Source organism: Protopterus annectens, chromosome 6.part0 (genome assembly GCF_019279795.1).
Source record: "Protopterus annectens isolate FY-2018-M chromosome 6.part0, PAN1.0, whole genome shotgun sequence".
Lineage (NCBI taxonomy): Eukaryota > Metazoa > Chordata > Ceratodontiformes > Protopteridae > Protopterus > Protopterus annectens.
In genome coordinates, this window is record NC_056737.1 from 401272211 (window position 1) to 401289112 (window position 16902).

Below are 16902 nucleotides of genomic sequence, written 5' to 3' on the forward strand. Positions count from 1 at the left end.
CCTCAAGATGCTCTGGTTTCTCCCATATTACAAAGACGTGTCTGAAGCATTTTCTCCCTGGGCCTCCACTGAAAATTGTCTCATTCCAAGTCGGACTTTCCCCGTAAACAAATGTTAAATAAATAAATAAATATATGCAGTCAACTGAAGTTGAAATTTCCCTATGAAAACCACCTCAAAACTTTACCTCCGTCCTGCATTACTCACTGGGCAACTAGTTCACAAGGTGAACAACACTTACACATTGTTAGGACTGTTTAGATATGCATTACCTTATCATAGCACTTAGGACTGTTGCTGCTCAGAGAGCATCGGCGTTGGGTGCTGGGCAGCATCACTGGCTAGGTTAGCTGCAGGTTACATCAAGTAAGTACCATCCCCTTGTCAAGTTACAAGTATCCTTCACTCCTATCCCTTGCAAAGTACAGTAGGACCAACAGCTGTGGATGAGCACTTTCCTACCATCTATGTTTCTAGCTTGGTCGACATGGGCATCCTGTGGAAATGTAGCAAGTGCCTCAGGTACACTGACAACAACTTAATTCTTGAACAGACAAATACAGTATGTGAGAGATGTAGTCACACATTGCAACTGGAGGCTAGACTCTCACATGCAAACACAAAAAGCAATAAACAGGTTGTCAGCTACTCTTACACACCACTCACCACACCCACAAAGGACTAAACACATAGACCCAGATATGCAGAGTTGCTCACATGTACCTTATCCAACCTCAAAGGTCTCTCAGACCCAATCCTTAGAAACTCTGCATGTACTCAAACAAGACAATTACCAGCACAGCATGTAATGCCACATCTCACTCCGTCTCAACTACCAAGTCCATAAGGTGAAACACTCCACAGCTCAATGTTCTGGTCATAGATGACTCCATTGTGAGAGACACTGATGTCCCTCTTATCAGACTGGATAAGGAGAGGATTACACTTAGTTGTGTGGTAGGATCCGTCATGCAAGCACTCAGGTCACTTACCCCTGAGTTCCGGTATGACTCAATGAATGACATGAGATGCACTTTCTTGTACTACATGAAATGAGACATGATTGAGCTCTTAGAATATGTGTCACAGGAAGGTATGAGTCTAACATTGAGCAGCATTCTACCATCTCCAAGGATGATGAAACAATATCAACAGAGGAAATGATCTACTTTATCAGTTGCCTTAGCTACTGGTGTCATTCAAAGGGGTGCAGTTTTTTTTTTCATCCTGGATGCACATGGTTTTCAGGCCACACTATCTTGCCAGGGATGGTCTTCATTTGTTGTGTGTAGACTTTCGGATATTTACCAAAACATTATCCACCCCTAGGGTGCCTTTTTAGGTATTGCTTAACAGACAAACCTTCCAGCATAACAATAGCTACTCAGGGCAAGCTAAAGGCACTGCTGCTCAGTGCTAGAAGTCTCAACAAGAAACTGCACTCCTTAGAAGCTTTCCTCACCCTGGAGAATGCTGGCATCTGCAATTTCTGAAACGTGGTTCAGAGCCACAGAAAGCACTCTGGCAGTGCATGGGTATAATGCCTTTTAAATGTTCCAATCACCCACTGAATATGAAAGAGTAAAAGGTGCAGATGTATCTATATAAAGACAAGCACATCTCAAGGCTGGTTAGACAATATGACATGCTTGAGCTATTCCACGTCCAACTAATCATGGAAAAAATCTATTACCATATTCTTGTTAGCCACAGGTACCCAACAATTCACAAGGAAAACCCACACATCATACCTGAAGTTACTTGAATCACTCACCATCCAAACCAGTAGCATACTCATGGGTGATTTTTAACTACCCCTCCATTAGCTGGGAGGCATATACAACCACTAACATGCAGGTCCAAAGATTTCTTGACTTTGTAAATTCAAATGTCCTGGAGCAGATGGTCTGCACTCTCATTAAAAGAACAAAGATCCTAGAGCTGATAATCACAAAAATGAGTGTGTGCCCCAAGTGTGATGTCCTTACTAGTAAGATCAGATCACAAAGCAGGCTTCCTAGAAATAAAGGTAAAAGTAGACCCCCCACCCCCACCAAACCTCAAAAACTTTAAGAACTTTTCTAAGGTATGCTACCTCCTGCTAAGTGGTGACATAGGTAGATAAACAACTGCATAGAAATGGCAGTACCAGACCGAAATAAGCCCAGATCAAACCACAAAAGCCACCGTGGTGGACCCCTGGTATTAACTGATTGTACTACAAAAGAAAGAAAATCCTGTTGACAAGCAAGAGGAAATGTGCACAACAGAGCTAGAACTCCCTCATTAGTATAAACAAGCAAATCAGAGAACTAGTCAAGTCGCCAAAATCAGACTTTAAGGTAAAATTAGCCTCCAGATTTAAGGATAACCTTAAGGCAATTTTCAGTTATGCCAGCAGTCTAAGAAGTAACATCCAGCAATATGGAAAATTAGTTATAGATGGCATTACCTATACTCAGCCAGAAGATGTAGCAAATCTACAGGTGCCATAAATTCATCTCAAATTTGACTTCCTCGTCACCCACAGTTGTCCCCCCAACAAATAGGCAGCCACTGTGCTCTCTAAAGCTAAAAACACAGCTTCAGTGAGGCTCAACGATACACCAAGTTGCATATTAAATAGCATAAATCAGGACCTATCAGGCCCAATAGGATATCTGTTTAACCACAGCCTCTGGACCGGCTTTGTCCTGATAGAGTGGAGAAGAGCAACAGTTATCCCTCTGCATAAAAAGGACCATTAACTGACCCAGGAAATTAGACATGTATGTTTGACTAGTCTTATTTGTAATTTCATATAAAAGTCATCGTGGACCTGATAATTAATGATATAAGACACCCCCAAACACTGGACCCAACCTAATTTGGCTTTGTTAAGGGCAAGTCATCCCTACTGAATCTGGTGGACAACTTTGAGAAAGTCACTAAGGCCATGAATGAGGGGAAAACAGTACATACTGTCTACCATGACATGACCAAGGCATTTGACACAGTTACCCACTCAGGTATTATAAGTAAACTCACAAAACTGGGCATAAATCCCTGGATCATCAGATGGATAGCCAGTTGGCTTATGGATAGGACACATGTGGTTAAAGTTGGTGAATCCAGTTCCAGCAAAAGGCCAGTTACCTAGTGGTGTGCCACAGAGCTCAGTGCTTTGACCACTTCTGTTCAGAATATATTTCTCTGGTGCCAACACCTATGTGGAAGGCCTCTGGATGACAACATTTGTTAATGTCTGCAAGCTGGGGGCAATCAGTGAATCCCCCAGTGATATAGCTATCCTTCAGGAGGGTCTAAATCAGACAAATGATTGGTGTCAGAGCCATGGTCTGAATCTAAATGCAAAGAAATGCATTATCGTACCCTTTGGGAAGTCAAATGCCCATGCTAACTACAACATTAACAGCACACCCCTAAGAGTAGACACAGAGGTGAGGGATCAATGTACACAGATAGATAGTAGCCTGAACTTTGATGGTCATGTGTCCATAGTGGTGGGGAAGTCCTATGTGGCACAACTTGTAAAGGTATGGCATCCAGATCCAGAGAAGTTATATTCCCACTGCACTTAGCACTCATTAGACCAGTAATTGAGTACAATGCACCATTTATCATGTACTTGACTAAGCACTTACAAGATCTGAAATGACCTCAGAGGTTTCTCACAAAGAAAATAAAAGGTATTAACAACATGTCATATGCAGATAGATTAAAAGCCCTATCCATTTAGTCTGTCTCTATCGATTCTTAAGGGTTGACCTATGACTGACCTACAACGTACTCACAAATCTAGCCCTGATAGAGCTGCTACATATTTGAAGACAAACAGCACATGGGTCACCCTTTCTAAGGATCCAGATTTAGTCAGTGCCTCAAACAAAACATGCTGGAGGGACAGATATGTGCTTCATAAATTGTCCCTTCTTTGGAACAGGCTTCCTACTCACATTAAGCAGAGTCCTACTCTGGCCCTCTTCAGGAGCAGTTTTTATCGATGGATGAGGAATCACAAATTTACACCTAGGGCAGTGGCTGTGTCTTTTATGGATAGGAGAAATCTGTAAAATATTTGAGGCAGAGGGACAAACCCGTCCTCTTGCCCCTAGGGGCCATATACTGGGTAAAATCTGATTATAGTGGATAGGCTTGTAAACATTCTTGAGTTGTTAGCCTAGTAATTTCCTGTGAACCCATGTAGACCAAAAGCTCATTTCATCAGATCAGTGGTTACATCTGCTGCCATTTTCAGAAATTCTTCAGTGGAGAAAATATGTGCCTCATGTACTTGCATTCCTTTGCCAAACATTACAAATTGGATGTAGTGTCCAGTTCCAGAACTTCCCTTGGGGCTCTGACCTGAAGGATATCCTGTCATGAAGTCTCCTAAGAAAGAAGGCAGCTTGGAATTCTATCCCAACAGTCAGATCAGATCAGATGGACAGATGAAATAGGGTACAAAAGTTTTGCACTTAACCATAATGATGGATGCTTTTCATCCAGGTCCATCTGATACAACATCATCCCCTAGATCCCCCATCTTCTCTTATCTTTCACAGTAACTTCAAGTTCTAATTGTATTCATATCTCTCAACCTCTTATTGCAAGAAATCTGGACAAAGCATGAAATAAAAGGGGGATAGATGCCAAAAATAGGGGCTTATTTTAGATATTGCTGTTATAAACTTGGAAAGTAGAGTAATATGTTTGTGTTAATGTTCATTTTCTAAAGGATATAAAGTCTGAAACTCAAATGTGTTATTATTTAGCGACTAATCCTCAGTGATTTGCCAAAAAAACACACATTTTATGAAGAACAGACCAAGATATGAAGTGAAAATCTGTACAGTTGAGCGGTATGATTGTGTTGTACTGAGCAAACCTGAGCTGAAACTAGTTAAGGTGCAGGGCATCATAGGAGGACAAAGTCCAGGAGCTCAAGGCAGAGACCACTGGTAGAAAGCTGGACTGGATCCGTCAGATTGCTCTAGACCCAACAGTCATGTCAGATGGACTTAGATGAATAAGATCTTTCTTTATGGTGAGTTTGTAACTTTCATTTTTGGGGACTATCACTATAATTTTTACTTCAAAACCTTAGCTTTTCTGTCAGGAGGTTATTGACTCAGCCAGGTTCTGATACCCACCTTTCAGTCTTTTTCTCAGTTTAACCTCGGAACAGCTGTCAGTGTCCTTGGTTCTTCCTTCTCCCATCCAGAAGAAGAAACTTTTTCAGGAGTGTTTGGGTGCCAGCCCAACTCCCTCACTGCCTCAGCTGCTGAAGGGTCACTCTTCTCTGGCCAGACCTGGTTCCTTAGACTGCTCATCATTTGTCTCTCCATCATTCTGATGTAGCTCCTTGATAAGCCACCAAGGTCCAAGAGTTAGACACATAATGTGCGGCTGTAGGATTAACCTCACAGGGCAAGGGAAAACCACTCTTGTCAGTTTTGGGGTAAGGAGTGGATAAAGTTTTTTTGCACAGCTGGGTTAAAGTGCCTGATTTTCAGGTCAGTTCCCTTACATGAGTTGGTCTTTTTCCAGAGAATCTCCCAGGACAATTAAGCAAAAAGCTAAGAATGTTCTCATTTTTCTTTAAACAGTGAAGACTAACTGGGATTTGCCAAGGGATTAATTTTTTACTTTTAATGTTTTCAATCTTGTTTCATCATTAACCTTAAGCAGAAGATTTTCCTCTCATTCTGCCACTAATTCCCATCCATTTTTTGCTCTTCTGACTGTGAAGTATTTTTTTCAGTGAATTCTCCTCATGATAAAGATTCTGAAACTGAGGAAAGTATTTCTTCAGATTTCCCACCAAATGAGTTTTATTTGTCTGGCACTGTAGCCAAATTGAAAGATTTATTTCAGTGGGAACAGAATGAAATCCCTTTCTCCCAACAAAAATATTATGATATGTTACAACTGCATTTTCCTCAACCTGCAGCGGTGTCTCCTGTTTTAAAATTTCTTAACAGCTTACAGTATGCTTGACTGTCAATCTCCTACTTCCAAATGAGTCTGATGGGTTATATAAAGTATCTCAGACATATAAATATGGTTTCTAATCCCAAATCAGATCCTACAGTTATCTTCTTATCAATGCCATCTACTGTTAAACATATTATGAATGCTAATCCCATTCCATCTGACAAAAGCCAGAAAGTTTATGATAGGCTTTTGAAGAAAGTTTATTCTTCTGCTATCTTAACTTTCAGAATTTTGAACTGCCAGGCTCACATGTCAACATTTTAACTGTCTCCTTTTGAGAATATGACAGAGTTAACTGTTGCCTTACTTCCTTCAGAGGTTAAAACTTCATTCAGTTCATTAATTGTGTCTGCTTCTTAGGTAACCAACAATCTTTAACGTGCTCGTATGATTTTACTAATGCTGTATCCAGAGCTGCTGCTGTGGGTACAGTTATGAGATCTGCTTAGTTACATTCTCAAAACTTACTGATGTTTTAAATTCTCCCTTTCTCAAAGATGTTCTTTTTGGCCATTCTGTTGCTTATGTTCTTAAAAGATGAAAGAGAAAAATTGGTTCAATCAGTTACCCAAATTTTCCAACCATCCTTTTCTTGTTTCAGCAAAAACTTCTAATTCTGGACATTTTTTTCAAGAAGGAAAACAAGCAGTATTAGTAAAGTTTAATCAAACAGAATTTTAAAAAGCAGTGGTAAGGGGGTCAAAAACGAAAGGACACCCTCCCAAAAGCCAAAGGCAGTCCAAAAAGTCAGACTGACTTCTTGCCCATTCAGGCTTCCCCTACCTTCCATCTTGGCAATCATTTATATCTTTCCCTCTGTGTAGTCCTTCATCTTTCCCAGTGGTACCCAATTATGTCAGACATCTGGGTTCTGAGACTCATACAACCAGGATGCAGAAGACAATAGAAACCCCCCCCCCCACTTCCAGGGGATTCCTCATCATCCCTTAAACCCAACTTCCCCGTTTCCTCCAGTTTTGGAGCACATGGAAGTCATAAAATCTGTGTCCTCAGATGACTTAGACAAAGGTTTTTATTCAAGTATATTTCTGGTGCCAAAGAAAGAGGGAACTTGGAGACTAGTCCTAGGTGTCTCTTTTCTCAATTTCTCTGTCAAGGTCCTTGTGTTCAAAATTTTATGCCTGCAAACCTTGTTACCACATTTACCCCCCCCCCCTTCAGTTCCATTGTAATGTTGACTTAAAAGGTGTTTATCATCACATCCCATTTTACAAAAAAATCAGATGTTTCTTAAGACTTCCTGTATCTGACTTACATTACCAGTTCTGTTCCTAACACATTGATCTATCTGTTTCACCAAGTGTATTTACAAAGTATCTGGTTCCAGTAATTGCTTATTGCAAACGATAATACATTCACATCTTTCCATATATGGAAGATTGCCTTATATTTGCAGGCACTTTTTTTTTTTTCAGTTGTCAAGATTCCCTGACAGGTGTCAAGAAACTCTTACTCAGTCTGGGATTTCAAGTGAACTGACAGAAATAGTCTTTCATCCTTTCCCATAGAAGGTTTTTCTTTTTTCTGGTATGTCTTCTATATACTTCCCTAGGTTTTTCTTTCACCGGACAAATTAAAACTGTACAAAAATCTCTCTCTTGGCTTTTCTGAGCAATCCCTGGAATCTACCAGGGAATTTCTCAAGATTCTCAGTTTCATGACTTCTGCGTATCATGATTTCCTTGGCCAGACTTCACATGAGCAAATTTCAGTGGTGCCTTAAGTCTCAGCACCAGGACCCATTATCTTTTCAGATTCTAGTATTAAAGTTTAAGAAGGTAGGCACTGTAGTGGGTTTAACAGGTCTCTACTTCTCCTCTCCACAGGAGTCTTCTAAAGTTCCAGGACTCTTCAAAGATAGTGGTGGTGACTCCTTTTTGGCCAAGGTAAGTGGTTCTCCCACTTCTGAAAATGACCAAGAGCAATTACCACAGGCTTTCTCACAGACTGGATTTACTCATACAAAATAGGGGTTGTTTGATAACACCCCTAACCTGAAAATATTTCAGTTGACTGCCTTTTTTTTCACTCTTCTGTAAAGATTAATCTTTCCTCCATTTCTGCTTTTCTGCCCTTGGGGATCTCCTCTTGCTTCCTGTCCTCATGTGAAGCAGTTTTTGAAATGGCTATGTGTATCTGTCCACTTAGAAAACTGGTTGCTTCTCCATGGGATCTTAATTCTGTGCTTTAAAAACTAAAACTTCCTCCATTTAAAAACTTCTTGAGGCAACAAAGCACTGAAGCTTTTGGCACCCTAACCACTCATTTTTGTGCAGGTCTTGTAGAGGCCCACAGCAGTGAGGGTGGTATGTTTTCTTGCACAACTGTACTTGCTGATGCCATCACTTTTGGCACCATAGTTTTTCCCCCTGTTGTCAAGTCTTGACACTCTATTTGAGTACTGGGTGCTTGGACCCCCTCAATATATTCCAATACCAGTTTCCCCTGGTGTTACTCTCTTCATAACTGATATCCAGTATCCTTCCTCCAGCCTTTTATTGGGCTTTTAACTCATTCCTTCCAGTACAGTTCTTTTGAGTATGTACCTTTAACTCCCAGTGGGTGTGGCTTGAGCCTTTAAAAAAAATGTCCTGCTGGAGAGATAGGTATGTATCCCAGAGACTACTCCATCTATGGAACAGGCTCCCCATCCATGTGAAGTAGAGTTCCTCCCTAACCCAATTCAAGTGCAGATTGGACAATTGGATAGGAAACCTGAAATTCATCCGTGGTTTGCCACCTATGTCTCTAATGCAAACAGGTAACCTGTAAGTGGTTCATCTCCCAGCCCCATGCTTACACTTATCAAGGGTATCAGACATTGTCAGAGATGTGGGATGCATGGCTAGGCTTAAAAAGGGCCTTGTGGTCATTAGCCTAGTACACACCTATGAACCTATGAAGTTATCACCTTATAGTTCTAATAAATACTCATTGACAGATGTCAAATATCAGTACAGTTGTGTTTGCCATCATTTATGCTTCAAAATAAAATATTCTGATACCTTGTATGTAACATGGTTTTGGAATTATTAGTGCAAGTATGAACAAGCAATATTTGACTTCTCGAGGTGCAGTAGGAGGTAACTGCAGAAACACCTGGAGGAGCACTCAGCTGTAATGAGACCACTTAGAGGTTTTCTATCCAATAAATCACTTTAGTGGTTAGCCGAGGCATTACTGACAGTCCCACATGGTTCTCCTTACACGTCCTCAGTTCCGTTGTCTACAGATAAACAAGTTTTTGTACTCTTCTGATGTGGATCACCACCAAACCGTCATAGGAAGGCTTTTGAAAAGACTAAGCACATAAAATCTCCTTTGGCTTCCCCAGTTGCAGACCTTCATGAACACAGACTTTCTTTATCCCTTGACTTCCTAAAATTTGAAGTTTGAGGAATATTTGTAGCTTAAACAACAAAAGGGATATTTCCATCTGTCCTCATGTCCTCCTCTTAGAGAAGGATGCAGAAAATCTGAGATTTACCTCACTTTCTTCCTGGGTTGTCCTGCGTTTGTTTGATATTTGAAAGATGAAAGTCTCATGGGTAAACCAGGGCAAGATGGTCCCTCTTCTGAAGAAAACTAACTGTGTACCAGTCAGCAAAGGAATGTTCAGTTGGTAATGCCCCCAAGCGTGTTACCATAATTTCTACAACAGCCCTGCATAAAGCCCTAGCTGCTCAGATCTGATTTCTCTATCCATTAGTGTTTGGTGATGTACAGGTTCACATTGTTGTTCTGGACATGAAACTACCTTTTACAGATGGAATATTTTTGGTGAGTCCTTGTTGATGACATGCAGCATGCTTTGGAGAAGCTACTATGTGGGCCAGTGAAAGATAAACCAAACAACCAGGGCACTGCTTTTACAGATATAAACAACCATATGATCCATGTTATGCATAATACAGCAGAAAATATAATTAGAGTAGGTCACATATGGTGTTACCCTGCAATGACATTCCTGGCTGCATATTACAGACTGCTGGTGACATCACTGATACTTTTGGATTCCCACATCACTGCATGTTTTCAGATAAGTAAGCAAACAGTTCCTTAAAGGTGTGTATGCACATTTGCAAATCCCACAGAATTCTTGGTGCAAAGTTCAATCTTCCACAGTTTTTTCAGCAGAATGCAGAAGAGTTAGCTCTGCATGTGGTTCCAGTGTAGCACTTAGCAGCAGTGATGAAACGCTTTAAATGATATACTATTCAGCATTATGAACTCAAGTGTCAGGGTTCTCAGTAGTCACCAGGAGACTCTGTTCAGCTCCAGAATATGCACCAACACCAGCAACAGTCCTGACTCATTGTATAACTCCCCTGTCTAGAATGATTCCAGTGGTTGATTCTCCTAGTACCTGAAGTTTTGGATAAAGATTACAGAGGTCAGGTGGGTAAAAAAAAAATATCCAGTTATATCATTCTTCTTCTCTCGTTTCTAAATTCCTACTTTACCCTTTTCAGTCATCCTTCCCCATCAAAAACAAGTGGTAAGGAAGGAGGGATTAAGTCTCAAGACTTGAGCCATCCTGTAGGTCCCACTAGAGCAGAAAGAGTTGAGATATTATCCCAAATTCTAAGTGACAGACAATGCAAATGACCTTAACTCTCTTAGATCTCTGCAACTTAATACCGTTATCCCAAAGGTGGTCTTCTAAAGATTTTTTCTTCTGAACATTTAGCTCTTGTTATGGCATGCATTCTTTGTGTTTTTACTGTTTTAATCATGTGTCTTTCATTATTTTTTTTAATAGACTTCTATTAGACAAGCAACAAAATATTTTCCAAGTGAAATTTACCATAATTTTTTTCTGCTTTGTTTTGTAAACTGTATTAGTCTGAGTTGCTCGTCCCCTCCCAGCTGACATACATAAGTTATAGGCCATAACACAAGGTAGGTAGCACTAAACTGTGACCATAATATCAATAGATGCAAACCATGTGCTAGTTTTATGAAGATCATACATAATACAGCCCGTCTACGTTATTGACAAGACTTTCAACCGGCAGCAATCTCTTGGTCCCTCTCCTTTTAAGAATCTTCCATACACCAAAACTCCTTCCAAATTCCATAATTCATTTCACTGTGCCTACTCTAGATATCTTGTTTGACACTTGGAGACTCAGCACTTGGTTATTCAGCTTCTAAGTGGATGCTGCCAGTCTTGCTTCATGAGTTTGTTCCAGTTATTCTCTTGAAAATGTTATTTTAGCTTTATGTGGCAGGTAAGTTTAGCATACCGCTTGACCAGTTTTACTGCTTCAAACATCTATTCAGCTTTTTTTTTGTTTGTTTTTTGGCCACTTGAGTTTTTTTTTTCTCTTATGCAGCAAATCCACCATTATTTTGTAATTGTGTCAAACGTTTTTCATAAAATCCTCCTCAGGAAACTCATACACTGTGTGCAGTATGTTGGGGGGGTTACCCACCTTGACTCCTCTTGTAACTTATGCCAAATTTGGCTATAAGACCTTATATGAGTAGAAAATCAAACTTATTCTAAAGGAGCATCTGCATCCTGACTTTGTTCCCCAAAACAGGACAAAAATAGAGAAGAAAGGATAGAGGACTTCTGTCCTTGCATGTCTTCTTCTAAAACCCCACTTCATCAGCAGAAGTCCCTACTGTCTGAGATGGGGGATTTCGTAGCTAAATTCAGTGTGTCTTAGATAGAACTTTCTATAGTTCCTGGCCCTGGTAAACAGAGAGTCAGCTGCTTATCATTGTGTGAACCTCTCCGTACCTGGTGTCTAGGTCTTTGTCTGTTGTTTGTTGTAGGCTTTCTAGGCCTCTCTGCATCCTCTGTTTAAAAGATGATTGGGACAAGATGATGAGAACACTGCTAAAAGCTGTAATTAAACTGGATATCCTCTCATCCACCATATTTAACTTGGCAAGAGAAGGACCTTTTCTCTCCTGTTCTCTTCCTTCTCCTTGCCCAGTTTAAGCACCAGGTTTGATGGTGTCAGTGTTCCAACACTGAGAGAAGTGTTGGTGCTGACCTCTTCTTCTTCAACAGTCACTTTGGCACTAATATTGTGTCAGTGGTCTTTAAGGCCCAAGTACTTGAGGTGGACAGATTGGTCTTTAAGGCCCAAGAACTTGAGGTGGACTGGTTGGCATCAGAGTCAACTCTAATTCAGTTGGTGCCATTGCTGGTGTCAGCTACATCCATATTCAAGGTTTCAGCACTGGAATGTTCTTTTGCATCAGTGTCATCCTCAGAACCAGAGTCTGATCTGCTTGCCACTGACCCTGTCATTCAGAATCCTTAAGATGCACTGTCTGCCTTGTGTTAGGTCTTTCTCTTTCATTATTTTGTTTGTTCTGATTCTTGCTCTAAGAGTTTGAGAGGTATATTCTCACCACAGTCAGGTATGATGTACACAGTATTGTGGCTATAACTGCTGGGTGGGTGCATGTGAAGATTGTCTTTAGATGAAATTAAGTTTCACTCTTGTAATTTTAATCAGTTTAAACAGTCTGGTTTTGCAAGACTAAATTATATTTATGTGAAATAAGTAGGAATATTTGGGCTACTGTGGTTTGGTGTTGAATCTGAAACTAATTATTGTGTACATAATTATTATTTTTAGGCCAAGCCGACATCTGAGGTGTACACAGTCAACACTGGGGCTAGGATTGCTGATTATGGGGATGTCTGTATATGAGAATGGCTTACTCTGCTGCCGTGATTAAGTTAAATAATTAGTAGTTTAGATTTGCAGGACTAGTCTGCCATTTTTATCAAATAGAACGTTCAAGGTATGCACAGTGAGGTAACTGTTAGTTGATGGATGTGAGCATTGGTGGATTATAATGATAATTGTCTGAATGATCTTAAATTAGGAAGCTGAATCCAAAAACATTTATGCATAGCCTCCTCCTCTATAGAATTTGTATAGGGGCATAACCTGAACCCTTCCAGGACTCAAGGTACACTTAATCCTACAACTGAGCTTTGTAAACCAGTTGCTAAAGTAAGACTACATCTGTTATGTCTTTAAAAATGAATTCCAAAGCAGATGATCCTCACCCCCAAGTGCAGGGGTGGAATTGTATATCATCTTCTAGAATGTAGCTGCACACCATAATCTAAGCATTATATGTTTCTGGAAAGGATACTTTTTCATTGCTGATATTATTGTTGATTTAAAAAAATGGAGCTGGTGCAGTTAGTGCCCAGCTGTTGTATAAGACTTTAGAAAATTAAGCTTAGATTATCTGTGCCATCGCATGTGGCTATGCCTTTGCCCTGTGATTTGAGAAGTAATCAGTCCACTGGTATAGGGTCTTTGCAATTACCTATGCCTCTAGTTATCCAAGTTTGGTCAGTTGTTTATGGATAAAGAGGGGCAGTTAGGGTGACACACTTGAGTGGATTAGTTTTAGTTGTCATCAGAGATGGATGAGGGGAGCATATGGAATGAAGCCCAAGAATGTGAACCACTAGTATAGGTCAGAGGAGTGCACTTTCACGCTGTTTATATTAAGCAGGAAGGTTGGGTAAATATTAGTAGTGGTAGTATCTAAAACGGACAGACATACATGCCAGTGGGATGTTAGTGCATTCTTGTTCCAGAGGAATGGATGTGCCAGATAGCAAAAACTCCACTCTGCTTAATGATTGCCTAGGGGCATCATTGTGGAAAATCTTGTCTCCAACACCACCACCAACCAGACTGTATGAAGCACAGTTAAAAATCTCAGTAGTGCCAGTTCTGCAAGTAGCTGATGTATCCCATTCATCTAGCAGTCATACTTATACTGATTCCACTAGTAGAATGAGTGCAAAGAAGAAATGGGATGTTGGTTTGTTTGGATATCCTGGCAGGAGATCATGCAAACAGTTCAGAAAAGAAGAATGCAAGACACTTTTCTTTTCTTGCTTCATTTTGAAGGGCAGCAGTCAGGTGGACTCTGGGCATCTGTGCATGTGTTGGGCCATTCTAGGTAATACTCTAATACTGGAGTAGCCCACCTTCTCATCATCATCCCTCCTTCACATAACCTTTGATCAAATATTACTCAAGACCTGGGGACAGCTGATAGGCAAGGGAGCCCACAGGCAGGTGCAAGGAGGTGCACTTGCACCTCCCTGGAACCAGCTGGCCGGGAGATTCATTTTCTTTTAATTAAAAAATATGTTTTTTTTTTCTTTAAGGGGATTCTTCTTTAAGAACACCCTTTGCGGCCAGTCGCATAGATGCTTCTGCTTCTGTGCGACCAGTTGTTTACGCCTTCATCTTCCACACCCGTGCAGAATTTGGAAGTGGACGAAGGTACAAGTGAGAGGTAGGTGTGTGCATGTGTGTGATTAAGTGTTTAAGAGGCGTGTATGTGTGGATGTAAGAAGTAAGTCGGGGCGTGGATGTATGTAAGAAGTAGGTACGTAAAGGTAGTGTGTGTGTGTGTGTGTGTGTGTGTGTGTGTGTGTGTGTGTGTGTGTGTGTGTGTGTGTGTGTGTGTGTGTGTGTGTGTGTGTAAGTAGGTAGGTCTGTGTATGTGTGTGTAAGATGGAGGTAGGTGTGTGTGTGTGTGTGTGTGTGTGTGTGTGTGTGTGTGTGTGTGTGTGTGTGTGTGTGTGTGTGTGTGTGCAAGTAATACGGGGGTGGTAGGAATGTGTGTAAGGGAGAGGGTCATACCTCGCAATTATCCAGATTTTTGCCTCATATTTTCAGTTTGTTTCTCATAAAATTGTGTTTTTTCCGGCAAATCACTGAAGACTGAAGTCAGAAAATAATGACAGACATTTGAGTTTTAGACTTCATGTCCTTGGAAAATGCATACTAATACAAGCCTTGTTGTTTTATCCACTTTCTAAGGAGGTAGGCAGATGTATGTGTGTGTCATACCTCTCAACTGTACAGATTTTCACAGAATGTCCATATTTTTGCCTTATATATGTGGTATGTTCCTCATAAAAACTCATGGGTTTTTTTGACAGATCACTAGGATTAGCTAAGGACTAACGTTACGAAATAATGACATGTATTTGAGTTTCAGACTTCATATCCTTTTGAAGATGCATTCTAACACAAATCCTGTTATTCTAGCAACTTTCTAAATGTGTCCCTAGTTTTGGGTCTTTTTCCCCAATATACCCCTCAGCTGTCCATGTTTTTGCAGAATGTCCAGTTTATTACCCCATATTCCTTCTAAAAAGGATTTAAGTTGCTAAACAATAACAAACATTTGAGTTTTAAATATCACATCCTTTAGAAAAATGCATACTAACAGAAATCCTGTTATTCTAGCAATTTTCTAAGTTCATGAGAGCAATATTTATAATTTGTCCCTATTTATTTTAGGCTTTGTCCAGATTTCTTGCACTAAGAGGTTGAGGTGTGTGTGTGAGCGTCTGTATTGAGAGAGTCCCAGTTAGAGTTAGCAGGTATAATTTATTTTCATGTGCATTTTCGAGGAATTGTCAGTCTCAAGGGAAGAGGAGTTTACTTCTCCTCATGCTAAGTCTTCTTAAAATGTGCAACTGTTTTGTTTAGCAAATGCTATCACTATTGTGGTATAAAATTTTAAAGCAGTGTTAGTAGCACAGCAGGTAGTATACTTGCATCTTGATGTAGAGGGCTGTAGGTTCTCCTCCCACAGCATGTAGATTTGTATTTTAAGGGGGTGGGGCACTTCAGTCCTGAGTATGTCCTCCTTTGGATGAGATGCCACCTGCTTTTCAGCTTGCCACCCATTCACTATTGCAATATACCAGCTTACCATTTTTTTAATGTAACACAGGCAATTTATTCTTTAAGGGTAGCAGGCTCTGAATTGGTAGATGAAACGCTGAAACATAAAGTTGTTTTCTAGCAACAACCTCTTCATTAGTTTCAGATCTCTTTAATGTGGAATTATTCAGATGACTTTTACTTCGGCAGAGATTGTGCATATTGACTGATATTGGTGGATTTTAATGACAGAAGTTTGAGTGGCCTTTTATGGTTGAAATGTTCTGAATTGGGCAGTTTGTCATTGTTGGTTCATATGTTTTATTTCATTGCTTACTGGAAAAATGTTCAAAACTGCAAATTTAAAACAGTCTAACAAGTGGTGCTGTATTATACAAGGGATATAATTCAATTATTATATATTATAGTTAATGCAATTAGGAAGGTGAATCAAAGAACTTTTGCATGGTCCTAAAAATGTGTCCAAGTGGCCTATGATTTGAAAATAGTCCAAAGGTAAACTTAACCTGCCACTGACCAGATGCATTTTGGGTTTCAGTGCTTTTTCAGTGAATGCGAGTTTCAAAGGTTTTAATGCGAAGTCTGTTTTCATTGTAAGACTATTGCTTTGATTAGCAAATATCGATCAGTGTTTGTGCTATAAAATTTGAGATAAATGTTGTAAATTAAATCCAAATATTTGTAATCATTGTAGAAGTAAAGCATAAAACAGTATGCACACTTAAGAGTTTTGAACAGAGTTTATGGCAACTGGGGAGAAATAGTCAAGTAATAGGACACTGGAATGGCTAAGTGGGGAGATGCTGCATGGGGTTGGGCTGAGTGGGGGAGCTCTGGGTTTGCACTCCCCTGAAAAAAATTCCTGCGGGCTCCCCTGTTCATAGGGTAACTATCCCTTCATGTTGACATACACCTACACCCACTTAAATTACAGGTGGGAGTTCTCCTTATGTTGGCTTAGGTTGAAAAGCGATTAAAACAAAATGTGTCATCAAATAAAGTCCATAAATTGGTTCCTGCTGCAGGAGTCTTCCTCTTAGTATTTTTCAGAGTTCTGCACTTTGTTGAATTTCTGACGTAAATACATTCCTTGTATTTGTAAAGGTTGCAGATTATTTTTGAGTTTCGTTCAAAGGCTGTAGATTATAGGCATTAATCTGTTTGCCAGGAGTGT

General features: G+C 40.1%; 1 protein-coding gene across 2 annotated transcripts in view; it reads left to right on the forward strand.

The window, feature by feature from the left end:
* The window catches only part of LOC122804338 (spectrin beta chain, erythrocytic-like), a 2132081-nt gene that overhangs the window by 992422 nt on the left and 1122757 nt on the right, over positions 1–16902 (forward strand). The window lies entirely within an intron of this gene.